General features: G+C 31.9%; 1 protein-coding gene and 2 long non-coding RNA genes across 3 annotated transcripts in view; 2 read left to right on the forward strand and 1 right to left on the reverse strand.

Moving 5' to 3' along the window:
• The window catches only part of LOC113383224, a 47,250-nt gene that overhangs the window by 9,312 nt on the left and 15,925 nt on the right, over nucleotides 1-22,013 (reverse strand). The gene's annotated exons all lie outside the window — the stretch shown is intronic.
• Nucleotides 9,772-10,295, forward strand: LOC113383227. The gene is made up of 3 exons (XR_003367713.1): nucleotides 9,772-9,857; nucleotides 10,016-10,077; nucleotides 10,147-10,295. It is a non-coding gene; the product is annotated as an uncharacterized LOC113383227 (long non-coding RNA).
• LOC113383226 lies at nucleotides 10,652-11,481 on the forward strand. Its single transcript, XR_003367712.1, has 3 exons — nucleotides 10,652-10,746; nucleotides 10,840-10,947; nucleotides 11,211-11,481. It is a non-coding gene; the product is annotated as an uncharacterized LOC113383226 (long non-coding RNA).

The raw sequence follows: 22,013 nt of genomic DNA on the forward strand, positions 1-22,013 counted from the left end.
GAATGTCTGTCTGTCTGAATGTCTGTCTGTCTGAATGTCTGTCTGTCTGAATGTCTGTCTGTCTGAATGTCTTCTGTCTGAATGTCTGTCTGTCTGAATGTCTGTCTGTCTGAATGTCTGTCTGTCTGAATGTCTGTAGTTCTGAATGTCTGTCTGTCTGAATGTCTGTCTGTCTGAATGTCTGTCTGTCTGAATGTCTGTCTGTCTGAATGTTGTCTGTCTGAATGTCTGTCTGTCTGAATGTCTTCTGTGCTGTCTGAATGTCTGTCTGTCTGAATGTCTGTCTGTCTGAATGTCTGTCTGTCTGAATGTCTGTCTGCTGAATGTCTGTCTGTCTGAATGTCTGTCTGTCTGAATGTCTGTCTGTTCTGAATGTCTGTCTGTCTGAATGTCTGTCTGTCTGAATGTCTGTCTGTCTGAATGTCTGTCTGTCTGAATGTCTGTCTGTCTGAATGTCTGTCTGTCTGAATGTCTGTCTGTCTGAATGTCTGTCTGTCTGAATGTCTGTCTGTCTGAATGTCTGTCTGTCTGAATGTCTGTCTGTCTGAATGTCTGTCTGTCTGAATGTCTGTCTGTCTGAATGTCTGTCTGTCTGAATGTCTGTCTGTCTGAATGTCTGTCTGTCTGAATGTCTGTCTGTCTGTCTGAATGTCTGTCTGTCTGTCTGAATGTCTGTCTGTCTGAATGTCTGTCTGTCTGTCTGAATGTCTGTCTGTCTGTCTGAATGTCTGTCTGTCTGTCTGTCTGAATGTCTGTCTGTCTGTCTTGTCTGTCTGTCTGTCTGAATGTCTGTCTGTCTGTCTGAATGTCTGTCTGTCTGTCTGAATGTCTGTCTGTCTGTCTGAATGTCTGTCTGTCTGTCTGAATGTCTGTCTGTCTGTCTGATGTCTGTCTGTCTGTCTGAATGTCTGTCTGTCTGTCTGAATGTCTGTCTGTCTGTCTGAATGTCTGTCTGTCTGTCTGAATGTCTGTCTGTCTGTCTGAATGTCTGTCTGTCTGTCTGAATGTCTGTCTGTCTGTCTGAATGTCTGTCTGTCTGAATGTCTGTCTGTCTGAATGTCTGTCTGTCTGAATGTCTGTCTGTCTGAATGTCTGTCTGTCTGTCTGAATGTCTGTCTGTCTGAATGTCTGTCTGTCTGAATGTCTGTCGTCTGAATGTCTGTCTGTCTGAATGTCTGTCTTTGTCTGAATGTCTGTCTGTCTGAATGTCTGTCTGTCTGAATGTCTGTCTGTCTGTATGTCTGTCTGTCTGAATGTCTGTCTGTCTGAATGTCTGTCTGTCTGAATGTCTGTCTGTCTGAATGTCTGTCTGTCTGAATGTCTGTCTGTCTGAATGTCTGTCTGTCTGTATGTCTGTCTGTCTGAATGTCTGTCTGTCTGAATGTCTGTCTGTCTGAATGTCTGTCTGTCTGAATGTCTGTCTGTCTGAATGTCTGTCTGTCTGAATGTCTGTCTGTCTGAATGTCTGTCTGTCTGAATGTTGTCTGTCTGAATGTCTGTCTGTCTGAATGTCGCTGTCTGAATGTCTGTCTGTCTGAATGTCTGTCTGTCTGAATGTCTGTCTGTCTGAATGTCTGTCTGTCTGAATGTCTGTCTGTCTGAATGTCTGTCTGTCTGAATGTCTGTCTGTCTGAATGTCTGTCTGTCTGAATGTCTGTCTGTCTGAATGTCTGTCTGTCTGAATGTCTGTCTGTCTGAATGTCTGTCTGTCTGAATGTCTGTCTGTCTGAATGTCTGTCTGTCTGAATGTCTGTCTGTCTGAATGTCTGTCTGTCTGAATGTCTGTCTGTCTGAATGTCTGTCTGTCTGAATGTCTGTCTGTCTGAATGTCTGTCTGTCTGAATGTCTGTCTGTCTGAATGTCTGTCTGTCTGAATGTCTGTCTGTCTGAATGTCTGTCTGTCTGAATGTCTGTCTGTCTGAATGTCTGTCTGTCTGAATGTCTGTCTGTCTGAATGTCTGTCTGTCTGAATGTCTGTCTGTCTGAATGTCTGTCTGTCTGAATGTCTGTCTGTCTGAATGTCTGTCTGTCTGAATGTCTGTCTGTCTGAATGTCTGTCTGTCTGAATGTCTGTCTGTCTGAATGTCTGTCTGTCTGAATGTCTGTCTGTCTGAATGTCTGTCTGTCTGAATGTCTGTCTGTCTGAATGTCTGTCTGTCTGAATGTCTGTCTGTCTGAATGTCTGTCTGTCTGAATGTCTGTCTGTCTGAATGTCTGTCTGTCTGAATGTCTGTCTGTCTGAATGTCTGTCTGTCTGAATGTCTGTCTGTCTGAATGTCTGTCTGTCTGAATGTCTGTCTGTCTGAATGTCTGTCTGTCTGAATGTCTGTCTGTCTGAATGTCTGTCTGTCTGAATGTCTGTCTGTCTGAATGTCTGTCTGTCTGAATGTCTGTCTGTCTGAATGTCTGTCTGTCTGAATGTCTGTCTGTCTGAATGTCTGTCTGTCTGAATGTCTGTCTGTCTGAATGTCTGTCTGTCTGAATGTCTGTCTGTCTGAATGTCTGTCTGTCTGAATGTCTGTCTGTCTGAATGTCTGTCTGTCTGAATGTCTGTCTGTCTGAATGTCTGTCTGTCTGAATGTCTGTCTGTCTGAATGTCTGTCTGTCTGAATGTCTGTCTGTCTGAATGTCTGTCTGTCTGAATGTCTGTCTGTCTGAATGTCTGTCTGTCTGAATGTCTGTCTGTCTGAATGTCTGTCTGTCTGAATGTCTGTCTGTCTGAATGTCTGTCTGTCTGAATGTCTGTCTGTCTGAATGTCTGTCTGTCTGAATGTCTGTCTGTCTGAATGTCTGTCTGTCTGAATGTCTGTCTGTCTGAATGTCTGTCTGTCTGAATGTCTGTCTGTCTGAATGTCTGTCTGTCTGAATGTCTGTCTGTCTGAATGTCTGTCTGTCTGAATGTCTGTCTGTCTGAATGTCTGTCTGTCTGAATGTCTGTCTGTCTGAATGTCTGTCTGTCTGAATGTCTGTCTGTCTGAATGTCTGTCTGTCTGAATGTCTGTCTGTCTGAATGTCTGTCTGTCTGAATGTCTGTCTGTCTGAATGTCTGTCTGTCTGAATGTCTGTCTGTCTGAATGTCTGTCTGTCTGAATGTGTCTGTCTGAATGTCTGTCTGTCTGAATGTCTGTCTGTCTGAATGTCTGTCTGTCTGAATGTCTGTCTGTCTGAATGTCTGTCTGTCTGAATGTCTGTCTGTCTGAATGTCTGTCTGTCTGAATGTCTGTCTGTCTGAATGTCTGTCTGTCTGAATGTCTGTCTGTCTGAATGTCTGTCTGTCTGAATGTCTGTCTGTCTGAATGTCTGTCTGTCTGAATGTCTGTCTGTCTGAATGTCTGTCTGTCTGAATGTCTGTCTGTCTGAATGTCTGTCTGTCTGAATGTCTGTCTGTCTGAATGTCTGTCTGTCTGAATGTCTGTCTGTCTGAATGTCTGTCTGTCTGAATGTCTGTCTGTCTGAATGTCTGTCTGTCTGAATGTCTGTCTGTCTGAATGTCTGTCTGTCTGAATGTCTGTCTGTCTGAATGTCTGTCTGTCTGAATGTCTGTCTGTCTGAATGTCTGTCTGTCTGAATGTCTGTCTGTCTGAATGTCTGTCTGTCTGAATGTCTGTCTGTCTGAATGTCTGTCTGTCTGAATGTCTGTCTGTCTGAATGTCTGTCTGTCTGAATGTCTGTCTGTCTGAATGTCTGTCTGTCTGAATGTCTGTCTGTCTGAATGTCTGTCTGTCTGAATGTCTGTCTGTCTGAATGTCTGTCTGTCTGAATGTCTGTCTGTCTGAATGTCTGTCTGTCTGAATGTCTGTCTGTCTGAATGTCTGTCTGTCTGAATGTCTGTCTGTCTGAATGTCTGTCTGTCTGAATGTCTGTCTGTCTGAATGTCTGTCTGTCTGAATGTCTGTCTGTCTGAATGTCTGTCTGTCTGAATGTCTGTCTGTCTGAATGTCTGTCTGTCTGAATGTCTGTCTGTCTGAATGTCTGTCTGTCTGAATGTCTGTCTGTCTGAATGTCTGTCTGTCTGAATGTCTGTCTGTCTGAATGTCTGTCTGTCTGAATGTCTGTCTGTCTGAATGTCTGTCTGTCTGAATGTCTGTCTGTCTGAATGTCTGTCTGTCTGAATGTCTGTCTGTCTGAATGTCTGTCTGTCTGAATGTCTGTCTGTCTGAATGTCTGTCTGTCTGAATGTCTGTCTGTCTGAATGTCTGTCTGTCTGAATGTCTGTCTGTCTGAATGTCTGTCTGTCTGAATGTCTGTCTGTCTGAATGTCTGTCTGTCTGAATGTCTGTCTGTCTGAATGTCTGTCTGTCTGAATGTCTGTCTGTCTGAATGTCTGTCTGTCTGAATGTCTGTCTGTCTGAATGTCTGTCTGTCTGAATGTCTGTCTGTCTGAATGTCTGTCTGTCTGAATGTCTGTCTGTCTGAATGTCTGTCTGTCTGAATGTCTGTCTGTCTGAATGTCTGTCTGTCTGAATGTCTGTCTGTCTGAATGTCTGTCTGAATGTCTGAATGTCTGTCTTAATGTCTGTCTTAATGTCTTAATGTCTTAATGTCTGTCTTAATGTCTTAATGTCTTAATGTCTTAATGTCTTAATCTGAATAAATAAAATATAATAATAAAATAGTTACACAACTGCTTGAGATACGTGCAAAAAGTCTTCCTGTGTTAAGTATACAATTTAGTTGATATTGTATTTCGCTATATACATATTTCTATTTTAATCTTTATTCAAAATCATTAGCATAAAATACTTTATTATTCGATGTTATTAACTCTTGTAAATGTGTAGAATAGTGTTATTAGTTAAATTTGGTTAACTCACATGAAATGCTCAATTCATTCTATGCCGAATGTAGATAGTATTTTATTTCAATTGATATAATAAATTCAATCACGGGACATGATTAAAATATTTTACCCAAAATTAAAAGTATTAATTGCAACTATTATCTAAAAGAACAGAAAAATAACTTATCCCATGTAGTTTGGTAATGACGAGCTTTTAAGTGCAAATTAGTATAAATATTAACGTAACATGGTTTTACCGTCTATGTTACAGTCTATTATATCGGAAAATTGGCCCCTTGTTTTGTAATATGTAAAAAATTGCATTGTATTGTATTGTATACAATAACCGAAAAATGGTCACAGTGCAAAGAAGCTGTACGTTGTACTTAAAAACTCATAATTTTCAAATTACATGTGATAAATTATTTTTGCTTTTTTCATGATAGTTACAATCAATATGATAACACTATCCACTCGCCAATTACGAGATTTATATGAATTTTGCCACCGGAGCGACCGCATCCGAGTCGAGAGGGTTAAATTATTTAAAGTAAAGAAGAAGAGAACATCCCATATCCGCCAACGTTGAATATAATTGAATTTTTTAACATGAATAAAAAAAACAAGAAAAATATGAGGCCATTATATGTATAAACTATGGATTATTTGTTCAATATTCAACTTATTCCTGAAATGTTTATTTGCCGCCAAATAATCGACATAAATAACTAGTGTACATTTTGCCACTGTATGTGTGTTATCATTTCCCATGTTAACAAATTCAAACTAGGAAAAATTTTGCTAAAATAAACATATATATGCTGTGAAATACAAATAGAATTTGTACAGTAAATCGATATGTATAATTTACGATTACGTAAAACTATAATTTTTTATATTTCGATCTTAGATAATGAACAAAAAAATTAATAATATTTATTTAAATTTAGATTTAAACAACAAGAAACACATCTATGAGAATCTCGTCTCGTACCATGGTTTAATGGATGGAAATGTTTGTTAATACTTCTGTTAATTCGTGAAAGATGCTATTGTTATATTAATATATTATTCAAATATTAAGTAAACTTAACAAGCAATTGTTATAATTGTATATATGTGCATATATTGCATTTAACTATATGTAAAAGTGTTAAATATTTTATAGCTCCTTCATGTTGCTTCGCCACCGAAAAAAGCTAAATTTAAGTTGCATTGACCAATGATTAAGATATAATCCACGAAAATTGAACCAAAATTGAGCTTTATCTATATTTGATTATTATTACAAAATGTTTAAATCTAATTTGTGTACAGAATATATTTTATGTCGTTATATACGCTAAATAAATCTATTAAATATTACGATGTATAATTATTTGGAAATTACTTTATTATACAGATTAAATTAATTTTTTTTATTGACTTTAGTGTTAAATTAATATTTTTTTTTTCATTATTTTTTTAAAAATTCTGTGTTTATTTTAAACGTTGTATTTAGTATTTTAGCAAGAAATATATGAAATAGAATGACGATAATTGGATCACTTGTCGTAAGCCTCTAATATTTTAAATATTTGCCGTATTATAATTTCAGTAGACAATTTATAATCTAGCTAGTGGTGTATGGCATCGAGCCTCAAGGCAAATTGCTGGAACTTCCCGTATCGTAACGAAATGTTCAAGGAATATTAAATATTTTAAAATAGATTATTATAAATACTGTGACCAACACTGTCTAATATTTATAAAAATTATATAAACTGAATTGCAAAGTTAAAACTATTTATATAAAATATATAAGTGAGCTTTAGAACTTTAGCCAAATAAAAATCTGAATTATTTTTGATATAACAAAAACTAAAAAAAATTGAAAAGCAATTTTTCGTCAAAACAAGCAGAAAGTTTTTTGAATCATTTAAATCGGATGTTTAGTTTTTTCAAAAACTGCCATTTTTTGTACATTTAGCTCTGTATCTTCGAAATGGCTGAACTTGCCTTTTCCAAAAACTAATCACTTCTCCCAATCATTACAAATTGAATGTTTTTTGAAGAAAATTCTTCAATTATGTTAGTTTAAGAGTTTGTTACATTGCAATTTGGACAAAGGCAGTAATGTATTATGTGACTGTAGTTAGAAATGTGAAAGTTTAGCATAAAATATATTTTAAGGAAGATATATGATTTTTTCGGGAAAAAATTATTTTGAACATGTTTTACTGACAATAGAAAAAGAACCTGTGCGTGCTCATAATGTCTAATTTTATAAGTATATATTGTTTTGTTGGTCGAATCATCGCATTTGAATTTGGCGCTTAATTTTACTTCAATTTCTATCCGCAGCGTCACTTTGGCGTTTTTTTGATCATTTTGCATGCATGGCAGCGTCGGCTCGTTATTTTAGTGGCGGCTACAAATTGGAACAGATCAATTAAAATTATGTGAGTACTTACTTTAATTCAATTCTGTAATAATTATTAGATTGTGTAAGAGTAACGAGATACGTGAACGAGGTATCAGGTATTTTTCTTAATTTACTTTTCCGAATTTACAATGTCTTGTGGTCAGAGGTTACGCGTGCACTATAATCTTATTGCATCGGTCTTAATTATCATTAGATAATCGCCGTTTTATATTTAACAGCTATTGTACGTTATTTTCTTGAGGACTATATCAATATTTTTATTATATTTTTTTAATTTTTATGTCAAAGCGTGTGCACGTGCCTATTGTGCAATTGCTATGAACCATGATTTTATATGTATTCATCAAACATTTTAGACAAAGACAGACCTCGTGTAAAGTAATCTTTGTGCATCGGTCTCCATAATAACTATGGCATTTTTTAAAAAACTGCATATTTTGGCTTGATTGAAAATAATGAATTCTTTTTATTTTACATCCAATTATATATATATATATATATATATATATATATATAATATAAAATAATTTATTTAATTTCATATAATTAAAACTATCAATTATATTGAGTTTGAGTTTGAATATTAGGGCCATTTTGAATGTTCGCGCGTTACGGTTGAGTGACATAGGTTAACTTCACGGCAAACTTGTCTCCAGCACTTTTTAGCGCGGGAATTAATGTCATGTAGCCTGTCAACTGTCAACTGTCATGTAGTATGTAAAAAATTAGTAATAATCCCTTATTAATTCTGCCGTCAAAGGATCGACATCTCTTGTAAATATATATGTAATATCCCGACGAATTAAACTGATTATTGATAAGTATATGTGTGTTAATTATTATATGGTATATTTATTTTAAGCTTGAAACATTGTGGTTAATGTAAACAATTGCGTAATTGTTTCTAGCTGATATTTATCAGTTATATATTATTATTATTATTATTAATAATAAGCATTTTCTTAATTTGCAGAACAACTTACCCGTCCAGGACATTATACAATAGATAATTCATAAGCTGGTCGGCTAAATCTGAGATAAGTATACTTATACTAGTTTTTGTAATCCCGATATGAATGAATTTGATAGTTATATATCTATTATTAGTATTATACTATTTTGCAGATTTTCACAGAAGCCGAGTACATTGAATTGCTTCTCATTTGTATTAAGAGGACTATTGGAATCCTTAGTGCTCATCAGAAATTTGAAGTTAAGGTAATTATACTATTATTTAATAGTTAATAGTCAATTATTACACTTATTTCACATATTTCGTAAATATATATATTATTTAAAGAAATTGGAAGCTTGATTATTATTTTACATTATATTATATTTAATACATTTATTCACAGAACCTGTGTCTCTGCAGCACATTGCGCTATGGGCAATTTATATGCATTTGGATTGAGTCTCGGGTATATATCTGTGAATAAAAATTAATTTGATTTATTATATTGATTCATGAGAATAATTATTTCTTTCAGATGTTTGTCCAATTGGAGTCATGTTAATACTGCAAACCTCGTTGGAGTCTCGCGAACTTTACATTTTAGTACTAATTTTTGTTCAAAGTTTAATGTTTGTTGTAATAGCGTTGTTAGTTCAGTGTCAACAACAGTTTTAGTTCTGTCGTGACCGAATGTCTAATCCTGCATAATTGTAGAGGTATGTTAATTAAATAAATTATTTTACTTATTTATTTGAGCCTTGTGGCCAAGAATTCAACACTTTTGTTCGAATATATGTTTATAATGGATATTTTTTTGTGATTTGAAGATTTATTCAAATTGAAAATAGATTTGTAGCTGAAGAATAGTTGATTATGAATAGATCTTTTTTTTAAGTATGTTTTAACATTTGTAGATTCTATTATTCCGAAAATACTTCATCAAGGATAGATTTTTTTATTCGAATAGTTATAGATGAATTGTTATTTAAGTTTTAAGTTTTATTGTTAATATTAATATTGATAATAAGCATTTTTTTAATTTACAGAACATCTTATCCGTCCAGGACATTATACAATAGATAATTCATAAGCTGGTCGGCTAAATCTGAGATAAGTATACTTATACTAGTTTTTGTAATCTCAATATGAATGAATTTAATAGTTATATATCTATTATTAGTATTATACTATTTTGCAGATTTTCACAGAAGCCGAGTACATTGAATTGCTTCTCATTTGTATTAAGAGGACTATTGGAATCCTTAGTGCTCATCAGAAATTTGAAGTTAAGGTAATTATACTATTATTTTGTCAATTATTTCACATATTTCGTAAATATATATATTATTTAAAGAAATTGGAAGCTTGATTATTATTTTACATTATATTATATTTAATACATTTATTCACAGAACCTGTGTCTTCAGCACATCGCGCTATAGGCAATTTATATGCATTTGGATTGAGTCTAGGGTATGTATTTGTGAATAAAAATTAATTTGGTTTATTATATTGATTTTCAATAATAATTATTTCTTTCAGATGTTTGTCCAATTGGCGTCATGTTACTAGGTACTATAAACCTCATTGGAGTTTCGTTGGAGATTTTACCAGAAGCCGAGTACGTTAAATTGTTACTCATTTGTACTAAGAAGACTATTGGAATCCTTAGTGCTCATCAGAAATTTGAAGTTAAGGTAATTATACTATTTTTTTGTCGTATGGTTTCATTTGGTTGTAGTTAATAGAATCATATAGATCTTGAAATTATTACTTATTTCACAGATTTTGTAAATATGTATTATTTAAAGATTATTATTTTACATTATATTATATTTAGTACATTTATTTACAGAACCTGTCTCTTCAGCACATTGCACTACGGGGCAATTTATATGCATTTGGATTGAGTTTTGGGTGTGTATCTGTGAATAAAATTTAATTTGATTTATTATATTGATTCATGATAATAATTATTTCTTTCAGATGTTTGTCCAATTGGCGTCATATTAATAGGCACTATAAACCTCATTGGAGTCTTGTTGGAGATTTTACCAGAAGCCGAGTACATTGAATTGTTACTCATTTGTATTAAGAAGACTATTGGAATCCTTAGTGCTTATCAGACATTTGAAGTTAAGGTAATTATACTATTATTTTGTCGTATGGTTTCATTTGGTTGTAATTAATAGAATCATATAGATCTTGAAATTATTACTTATTTCACAGATTTTGTAAATATGTATTATTTAAAGATTATTATTTTACATTATATTATAGTTAGTGCATTTATTCACAGAACCTGTGTTTCTTCAGCACATTGTGCTACGGGCAATTTATATGCATTTGGATTGAGTCTAGGGTATGTATTTGTGAATAAAAATTAATTTGGTTTATTATATTGATTTATAATAATTATTATTTCTTTCAGATGTTTGTCCAATTGGCGTCATATTAATAGGTACTATAAACCTTGTTGGAGTCTCATTGGAGATTTTACCAGAATCCGAATACATTAAATTGTTACTCATTTGTATTAAGAAGACTATTGGAATCCTTAGTGCTTATTAGAAATTTGAAGTTCAGGTAATTATACTTATAACTTGCATACTTATAATCGTATTCACATGAGTATATAATTATAAATGATTAATATATTTTTACATGTTGCTGCTACAGGTCGAAATGTATTTAACCAATTTTATATGGAACTGAGAACTACATCTATTTATTACTTATGGAGACAATAATAATGGCTACCCCGATGACAGAGACGGAATAACAATAGTAAGTAATGAGATATTTCATAGGAAACATACATCTTATAATTTTTGTAAATTTGGAACTTGCGAATAATGAATATCTAGTGTAGCCGGTGTAAATTTTATTTACCCAATATGTTCTTGAATTTATATACATAATGCCATCAAAAAGTCAACTGTTGAAAATAATTACATTGAAATCGAATATCTGAGAATAAATAATATGATTTGACTTATAAAATTATGTTCCTTTTGATATAGAATAAATGTTCTTATTAAATTTTTCAGTTTTTGGAGCTGGAATTGATCGAGCTGCTCAAATGTTGAACTTGGAATTAATTGGTGAAATAGTAAACACATGAAAGAAGTATATTGCTTGAAGTTTATTTTGTTAATGTAATTAAAATATTTCGAAAGTAGTGAAAAGTGTAAAAGTTTTGTGTGCAATGTGATTTATGTGTGAGGTGATTTATGTGTGAAGTGATTTTTGTGATACATCCCGAAGGAGTTTTTATTATCGGAGTATGAATGCTGACTTCCAGCTAATCAAGAATGATTGTAAGGCGATATGGTAAGTGATATTCGTTTAAATGGCATGCTCATATACAGTACGATCACACCAAAGTCGCGGAAATATGATTGATATCGAGCAATGAAACTAATAATACATACTTATTTCAATTTAATCATGTTTACGCTATTGCTAATAACGTTGGCATATTCCATTACTTGTAAATGACTCGTAATTTCTCTGAGTTTTCAGACTTTTATAAAGTTAGTTTCATACAAATTAGTTTTCTTGTATGAATTCAAGGAATTCACAATTTAGCCTTTTATTTTGATACTTTCTTGCAAATTAATTTGTTTTTGTTAGTTTAGTTGAGGAATTCACGATTTAGCCTCTTTTATTTTGATATACTTTTTTATTTAATTAGTTTAATTAAAGAATTCGCCATTTAGCCTCTTTTATTTTGATACTTTCTTGCAAATTAATTTGTTTTTATAAGTTTAGTTAAGGAATTCGCCATTTAGCCTCTTTTATTTTGATACTTTTTTGCAAATTAATTTGTTTTTTGTTAGTTTAGTTAAGGAATTGGCGATTTAGCCTCTTTTATTTTGATACTTTCTTGCAAATTAATTTGTTTTTGTTAGTTTAGTTGAGGAATTCACGATTTGACCTCTTTTATTTTGATATACTTTTTTATTTAATTAGTTTAATTAAAGAATTCGCCAGTTAGCCTCTTTTATTTAGATACTTTCTTGCAAATTAACTTGTTTTTTTTAGTTTAGTTAAGGAATTCGCGATTTAGCCTCTTTTATTTTAAAACTTTCTTGCAAATTAACTTGTTTTTATTAGTTTAGTTAAAAAATTCGTGATTTAGCCTCTTTTATTTTAAAACTTTCTTGCAAATTAACTTGTTTTTATTAGTTTAGTTAAGGAATTCGCGATTTAGCCTCTTTTATTTTGATACTTTCTTGCAAATTAATTTGTTTTTATTAGTTTAGTTAAGGAATTCGCCATTTAGTCTCTTTTATTTTGATACTTTCTTGCAAATTAGTTATTTCATGTTAGTTTAGTTAAGAAATTCGCGATTTAGCCCCTTTTATTTTGATACTTTATTGCAAATTAATTTTTTTTGTTAGTTTAGCTAAGAAATTTGCGATTTAGCCTCTTTTATTTTGATACTTTATTGCAAATTAATTTTTTTTGTTAGTTTAGTTAAAGAATTCGCGATCTAGTCTTTTATTTTGATACTTTCTTGCAAATTGGTTATTTTTATGAATTAGTTCATTTTTAAATATCTTGACGCTTTTTCTATTTTTTCAGTATTTATTTCACAATAATATTAGTGAATAATTAAGGAATTCGGGATTTAGTTCGATCCATATAGTTATTTCAGAATAATTGTTTAGTTTGATGTAATAAATTTGAATCGTATTTACATTGAAAATTTTATTTATAATGTTTTTATGTCGTTTTCTGTGTATGCGTGAAGAATACAATATTTTAAATAGTTGCGGTTCTACAAAAGGACAAAACCAATTTTTGCATGACCTGTGTGATCTTACTGTACATATAACTAATTATGAATGCATTTTTTTCAGAAATATTAAAATAACTGTTTAAAATAAGTGTGATGTGCATAAGTGCCTTTAGTTTGGTGAACATATTAAAAATATAAAATTTAAAAAAAAGTGGTTCGAGTTGTAGCAGCGATGCCGAATTGGGTCAATTGGCCCCAGGTAGGACTATTGCGTTTGTAGGTTTTTTATGTAATGTTTTTTTGTCATTACCTTCATATTAGATTAAAATGTTTACCAACTTGTTTCTATGTCATTTAAATTTTTATTAGAAAAAAATCATTTATTAGATTAATGTTTTTTTTTACATAATGCCATTTTTTACATAAACAATCCTACAACGATTCGCAATAGTTTTGAATTACTTTGCATGCATGTTTTTCACAACATACATTAAAAATTAGATTGAATGACTTATTTACTTTGATCGTTTAATTTGATTCGATTTGACTAGTAAGTTAGATTTGTTTTGTTTCCTTGTATGTCGAGATTTTGTTCTCGTGCTTTATTTTTGAGACTTATTATGATTCGTAGATTTGTTTAAAGAATGAATATTTCTTTATCGTTGGAAGGTTTCAGTCCTACAATATTATTAGTTCTTATAAGGTTTTCTTAAATAGTTTTCATAAATAGTTGCTTTGTTTAGATTGAACATTGTTTTAATTCTTCGACGATTTTGCTATGATGGCGTTGTTAGTTCTTAAAGAGCTTCTTCAATCCGTCGATTTCTATAGCCATTAAAGGATTTTGGTCTCGATTTAATTGATTTTTCAAGAACTTTAACCGTACTTTGACTGAAGATTCGTACCCTGTTTTAATTCTTCGATGGTGTTGGTTGTTAGTTGTTAAAGAGCTTCAATTCGTCGATTTCTATATTCATTGGAGGATTTAGGTCGATTTTATTCGTTCTTTCTTAATTGCACCGTCGTTTGTTCTTGTATCCTTAAATTTGTTTCTTTTTGATAAATTTGCTTTTTATTAGTTCGACGTAAATTTTGTTTAGGTGAATTAGTTTGTTTGAGTTGACTAATAATAATTTGTGGATAGTTGTTTGAAAAAAAAATTGAGGGAAAATAATTCTGGGAAAGAAAATTTTAAAGATAAAAATTTATCTATTACATATCCAAAGACACCTTGCTTTCTACCGTATATATTATATTCAAATCTACAAATTTTTTATAAAAAAAAATATGTCTATTGCTCTTTACTGTATATATTATATTCTTCAAATCAAATTTTTTAAGTATATCGCTTCTTTGGAAGCATCTGATATTGCCATGTACTCGGCTTCTGTACTTGACAATGCTAGTTTTCTGTTTAGAGCTTTCCCAAGATATAATACTATTGGAGAGTTTGAAACAAAAACCTGTGTATGATTTTCTATCAACGTCGTCACTTGCCCAGTCTGCATCAGTATATCCTACCAAATTTAAATTTTAAGCCATATTTTTAGTGTCCCGCAAATACTTTAGCACCCTCTTTGCACTTTTAAAGTGACTGCTATCATAGCAATTGTTAAATTGGCTAAGATAATTCAGACTATAAGCAATATCAGGTCTTGTCATAGCATCTAAATAGATTAGACTTCCAATGAGTTGTTGATAGGGAAACCCATGTCGAATTTTATCTGGAGACAATTTCAAATCACTTTCTATCGCAAGTTGTTACATGCATATATGACATGATCATCAAACGTTTTCTTTCTTGTTTTTTTTAGACCTTTGTATTTCTATAACACTTTGTCCATAATCACTGCCAGCGTTTTGATTTTCATTTTTCTTACAAGCTACATTTCATTAACCCCCACTGAAACACTGTTCTCTACTGGTTAAATTGAGTTTTTGTTAGACACTCTTGAATATTTTCCATAATCTATAACAGTGATTTCCATCCTTCTGAATGTCTGTCTGAATGTCTGTCTGAATGTCTGTCTGAATGTCTGTCTGAATGTCTGTCTGAATGTCTGTCTGAATGTCTGTCTGAATGTCTGAATGTCTGAATGTCTGGCTGAATGTCTGAATGTCTGAATGTCTGAATGTCTGTCTGAATGTCTGTCTGAATGTCTGAATGTCTGTCTGAATGTCTGAATGTCTGAATGTCTGTCTGAATGTCTGAATGTCTGTCTGAATGTCTGAATGTCTGTCTGAATGTCTGAATGTCTGTCTGAATGTTTGAATGTCTGTCTGAATGTTTGAATGTCTGTCTGAATGTTTGAATGTCTGTCTGAATGTTTGAATGTCTGTCTGAATGTTTGAATGTCTGTCTGAATGTCTGAATGTCTGTCTGAATGTTTGAATGTCTGTCTGAATGTCTGAATGTCTGTCTGAATGTCTGTCTGAATGTCTGTCTGAATGTCTGTCTGAATGTCTGTCTGAATGTCTGTCTGAATGTCTGTCTGAATGTCTGTCTGAATGTCTGAATGTCTGTCTGAATGTCTGTCTGAATGTCTGTCTGAATGTCTGTCTGAATGTCTGTCTGAATGTCTGTCTGAATGTCTGTCTGAATGTCTGTCCGAATGTCTGTCCGAATGTCTGTCCGAATGTCTGTCCGAATGTCTGTCCGAATGTCTGTCCGAATGTCTGTCCGAATGTCTGTCCGAATGTCTGTCCGAATGTCTGTCCGAATGTCTGTCCGAATGTCTGAATGTCTGGCTGAATGTCTGGATGTCTGGATGTCTGGATGTCTGTCTGAATGTCTTAATGTCTTAATGTCTGTCTGAATGTCTTAATGTCTTAATGTCTGTCTGAATGTCTTAATGTCTTAATGTCTGAATATCTGAATAAATAAAATATAATAATAAAATAGTTACACAACTGCTTGAGATACCACATTCCAGGAGGTTCAAGCGTAAATCACCATTGGATAATATCCTAATCTAGCAAATTGTTTAACGGAACAATTTTTATATTTTTATAGTAAATCATCAAAATATGTTAGTTAATTTAATGTTTTTTTTGTAGTATTATTATCTTATTTTATTTACTTATATATATTATATATTATTATTATTATTATTAACAATTCTTATGTTATTATCTTTATTTATTCTTATTTAGTTAATTTTTTTTAGTTTATATACATAAGCAAAGCAACTCATAGAATGTAATTACTGTTCTGATTGCTGTATAACAATAAATGAATTAAAAAAATTTTTTTTTTCACAACATACATTTAAAATTCGATTGAATGATTTATTTACTTTGATTTTGATTAATTTGATTTGATTTGACTAGTTAGCTAGATTTGTTGTTTCCTTGTATGTCGAGATTTTGTTTTCGTGCTTTATTTCTGAGATTGTCTGTCTGAATGTCTGAATGTCTGTCTGAATGTCTGAAGGTCTGTCTGAATGTCTGTCTGAATGTCTGTCTGAATGTTTGAATGTCTGTCTGAATGTTTGAATGTCTGTCTGAATGTCTGAATGTCTGAATGTCTGTCTGAATGTCTGAATGTCTGAATGTCTGTCTGAATGTCTGAATGTCTGAATGTCTGTCTGAATGTCTGAATGTCTGTCTGAATGTCTGAATGTCTGTCTGAATGTCTGAATGTCTGTCCGAATGTCTGAATGTCTGTCTGAATGTCTGAATGTCTGTCTGAATGTCTGTCTGAATGTCTGAATATCTGAATGTCTGTCTGAATGTCTGTCTGAATGTCTGTCTGAATGTCTGAATGTCTGTCTGAATGTCTGTCTGAATGTCTGTCTGAATGTCTGTCTGAATGTCTGTCTGAATGTCTGTCTGAATGTCTGTCTGAATGTCTGTCTGAATGTCTGTCTGAATGTCTGTCTGAATGTCTGTCTGAATGTCTGTCTGAATGTCTGTCTGAATGTCTGTCTGAATGTCTGTCTGAATGTCTGTCTGAATGTCTGTCTGAATGTCTGTCTGAATGTCTGTCTGAATGTCTGGCTGAATGTCTGTTTGAATTTTGAATGTCTGTCTGAATGTCTGAATGTCTGGCTGAATGTCTGTCTGAATGTCTGAATGTCTGTCTGAATGTCTGAATGTCTGAATGTCTGAATGTCTGTCTGAATGTCTGAATGTCTGTCTGAATGTCTGAATGTCTGTCTGAATGTCTGAATGTCTGTCTGAATGTTTGAATGTCTGTCTGAATGTTTGAATGTCTGTCTGAATGTCTGAATGTCTGTCTGAATGTCTGAATGTCTGAATGTCTGTCTGAATGTCTGAATGTCTGAATGTCTGTCTGAATGTCTGAATGTCTGTCTGAATGTCTGAATGTCTGTCTGAATGTCTGAATGTCTGTCTGAATGTCTGAATGTCTGTCTGAATGTCTGTCTGAATGTCTGTCTGAATGTCTGTCTGAATGTCTGTCTGAATGTCTGTCTGAATGTCTGTCTGAATGTCTGTCTGAATGTCTGTCTGAATGTCTGTCTGAATGTCTGTCTGAATGTCTGTCTGAATGTCTGTCTGAATGTCTGTCTGAATGTCTGTCTGAATGTCTGTCTGAATGTCTGTCTGAATGTCTGTCTGAATGTCTGTCTGAATGTCTGTCTGAATGTCTGTCTGAATGTCTGTCTGAATGTCTGTCTGAATGTCTGTCTGAATGTCTGTCTGAATGTCTGTCTGAATGTCTGTCTGAATGTCTGTCTGAATGTCTGTGTGAATGTCTGTCTGAATGTCTGTCTGAATGTCTGTCTGAATGTCTGAATGTCTGAATGTCTGTCTGAATGTCTTAATGTCTGTCTGAATGTCTTAATGTCTGTCTGAATGTCTTAATGTCTGTCTTAATGTCTTAATGTCTGTCTTAATGTCTTAATGTCTGTCTTAATGTCTTAATGTCTGTCTTAATGTCTTAATGTCTGTCTTAATGTCTTAATGTCTGAATATCTGAATAAATAAAATATAATAATAAAATAGTTACACAACTGCTTGAGATACCACATTCCAGGAGGTTCAAGCGTAAATCACCATTGGATAATATCCTAATCTAGCAAATTGTTTAACGGAACAATTTTTATATTTTTATAGCAAATCATCAAAATATGTTAGTTAATTTAATGTTTTTTTTGTAGTATTATCTTATTTTATTTACTTATATATATTATATATTATTATTATTATTATTAACAATTCTTATGTTATTATCTTTATTTATTCTTATTTAGTTAATTTTTTTTAGTTTATATACATAAGCAAAGCAACTCATAGAATGTAATTACTGTTCTGATTGCTGTATAACAATAAATGAATTAAAAAAAATTTTTTTTCACAACATACATTTAAAATTCGATTGAATGATTTATTTACTTTGATTTTGATTAATTTGATTTGATTTGACTAGTTAGCTAGATTTGTTTTGTTTCCTTGTATGTCGAGATTTTGTTTTCGTGCTTTATTTCTGAGATTGTCTGTCTGAATGTCTGAATGTCTGTCTGAATGTCTGAATGTCTATCTGAATGTCTGTCTGAATGTCTGAATGTCTGTCTGAATGTCTGTCTGAATGTCTGTCTGAATGTCTGAATGTCTGTCTGAATGTCTGTCTGAATGTCTGTCTGAATGTCTGTCTGAATGTCTGTCTGAATGTCTGTCTGAATGTCTGTCTGAATGTCTGTCTGAATGTCTGTCTGAATGTCTGTCTGAATGTCTGTCTGAATGTCTGTCTGAATGTCTGTCTGAATGTCTGTCTGAATGTCTGTCTGAATGTCTGTCTGAATGTCTGTCTGAATGTCTGTCTGAATGTCTGTCTGAATGTCTGAATGTCTGTCTGAATGTCTGAATGTCTGTCTGAATGTCTGTCTGAATGTCTGAATGTCTGTCTGAATGTCTGAATATCTGAATGTCTGAATGTCTGTCTGAATGTCTGTCTGAAAAAAATAAATTGCTTTTTTTTAATGAAATAGATGATTTTTCATAAACTAAAAAGTCGGAACTAAAATTAAGTCAAAAAGATTCATAGACTGAGCGCGGAAATAATGTAATTTCAACAAAATTACAAAATTGCAACAAGAAAAGAACAAATATACAAAAGTGAAAAAAGTATATACTTTATATAATTACGAGTGTATATAAATTTATCGGTAGAAATTTTTTATGAATTTCATGGTTGAAATTAACAGAGGATCCACAAAAAAGTTGTCTGGATTGGGTGTGTGACATATGTTTTCCCATGTTGAAGCCAAAATTGAAATGCAAAATATTTAAAAACTGGCACAATCTTTAATCTATAAATTTTCCTAAATGAATTAATTATTTTCCAGCGGACCTAAATGAATTAATTATTTTCTTTTATGGACCTGTGTAATTATTTACACACATACGTACTTCAAAAAAAAAATTGTTAATTTTTTTTTTCAAAACAATTGTAGTTTGCCATTTGGGTCGTATACTCCTTTAAGCATTGCATTACTATTGATATAACGTACTTTGGTATTAAAAAGCACATCGCCATACACACGCTTTAAATTGTTCAGGAATTCTTTAAAGTTACGGAGATTCAACCCTCGCGACTTTATAAGATTTACTTATTTAATTATCTTAAATTTGGAAATGCGTTATTGCTATGTTTTCGGACAAGTTCTTAATTTTTCTTGCAATATTGTTATACTGACAAAAAATTAGCCTTTACAGCCGTATTTGATAAAATAACTAGAAAAATAATATCTAGTTGAGAAACGCTTGGCGGGCCGCAGAAAAACAGCCGGCGGGCCGCGGGTTGCTCATCCTTGGTTTAAAGAATGAATATTGGAAGGTTTCAGTCTTACAATATTATTAGTCGTTAAAAGGTTTTTCTCAATTAGTTTTCATAAATAGTTGCTTTAGATTGAACATTGTCTTAATTCTTCGAGTATTTTAAAATGATGGTGCTGTTAGTAGTTGTTGTATCCTTGAATTTATTTGTTTTTAATAAATTTGCTTCTTCGTATTAGTTCGAAGTAAATTTTGTTAATGTGAATTATAGTTTGTTGAAGTTGACTAATAATAATTTGTGGGTAGTTGTTTGCAGATTCTCGATATATTTGTTGAGAGAATATACTTAATGAATAAATTAAGAAATAAATTAGGTGGGTGATGATTGGTGATAAAGAAATAAATTTGATGGATATGCAATGTGTCATTTGTAATAAGTGTAGGTAGGCCGGATTGTTTTTTTGTCAGTTTTCTGGCCGTCGTCCATACTGTGTTAAACCCTGAATGAATGGTATCTAGCTTGTTTTTCCAAGTGATGTTGTGGTATTGTTTGTTGTTAGTTGAGATCTGTGAATAGTTTGTTAAGAAATTGTTTAAGTGTTTTTTTATGATTTGATGATATTTTGATGATTGATTTAGTTATGCCCGCTTCACACCCCTACATCGAATACTCTATTAGTATACAACACACCACTAGCTTGACAAGAGCCTGAAATAATATCTATTATTATTGATTACGGCTTGCTTATGAATAAATAAATAAATAAATAAATAGCTAGGACAGGCGAAGGGTATCGGAGATACCCGAAGATATCCGAAGGAGTGAGGCCTAAGACGCACATGGAAGATTCACTCTCTCTTTGGAACCACAGCATAGGCGATACTAAATTAAACTCTATAATATAATTTATAATTTTCATTCATGAGATTACTGTACTTAAAGTTAATAAAAGTTTGTCCATTAATCGATAAGTGAAGTGTTTTTCCTCTATTAAATCTCCGCTGCAAGGCAACAACAAGCTGTAGTATATCATTGTTAAGGCAGTGAAATATACGAAGCACAACAATTTTAACAGTTTTTTTTTTGATGATTGAATTTTGAAGGCTCTTAATCATTCGATATTACAATTTTAATAACTTTCAATGATCCTGCAATTAAGTTTCAAAATGGATTTTAAATTTTTGAAATTGTGGTTTTGCAATTATCTTTTTTTTTTTTAAAAAAAAATATTTTTTTTTTTAATTTTAATGATCTTGCAATTTTCATAAGTTTCAATACGATTTTTAATTCATTTCAATGAGTTTGTTTACTTTTCAATATAATCGTCGGTCCAGCATTTGCAATTTGTTTCAATATAAACAATAATGCTGCTATGAATATAGGCATGTTTTCATATTTTCACAATATAGAAAATTACTTCAGCTTTCTTCAAGTTTATAATATACATATCAAATATTAAATATGCTTCATAGGATAAAAAATACTTTTTTTTTGAAATTCAATTTAATTTCAAATATTATTTTTGGTATGAAAGTCGTTTGGCTATTTTGAAACTTTTATTGCAAGGCAGGTTATTATATAAAAATAAATTATATTGCGCAGTTTGCGCGTATTCATGTTGAAAAATTGTACATTATGCTAATTTGAACAGATTTTCAAAATTTTTAACCGTGTACAAGATACACGGTAGAAAAATTAATGCACCTATCAGCAAGTTTAGATCAAATTTACATTTTACATTTCGATTTTGAAGTAAATCGAGTTGCTATCGAGTTTTCTCCGTTGTTTTATATTACAAATTAGTAAAATATTGCGAAAATATTAAATGAACTGTTTGAATGTTAATCTTTAAAAAAATTACTTATATTTCAATATATAAATTTTTAAATTGAAAAATTTAATTTATATATTTGTGATGGAAAATATTCTACATTTTTTGTAAACAAATTTGCAATTTGCTTTCTAATCAGGTCAATACTTTAAATTAGTAAACTATATCGAGTTGCTATTGATTTTAACTAATTTTTACAATATGTGACAAAATGTTTACCGAGTTACAATAAATTTATATAATAAATCATTCGGGTTTGTTGTATTATCAAGCGAACGTTGAACATAAAACAAATATTAGTTTAGTGGAAACGTACATAATTTATTAATTGAATAATATATTTTTTTCAACATTTTGTTTAATTAAAAAAAATCTTGCAAAATCAATCTTGTCTCTCAACAAAGTTTAATTGTTTATAAAATATTTTGAAGCTTTCATATGATGCAGTCGAACGAATATGAATTCTAATTTATAGCTTTTTCATATTTTATCAATTGTCGTAATTGATGATTGCGACGAAATTGGATATTTATTTT

Source organism: Ctenocephalides felis, unplaced genomic scaffold (genome assembly GCF_003426905.1).
Source record: "Ctenocephalides felis isolate EL2017-DRISC unplaced genomic scaffold, ASM342690v1 CF-g0.4_SCAFFOLD_03570, whole genome shotgun sequence".
Taxonomy (NCBI): Eukaryota; Metazoa; Arthropoda; class Insecta; order Siphonaptera; family Pulicidae; genus Ctenocephalides; species Ctenocephalides felis.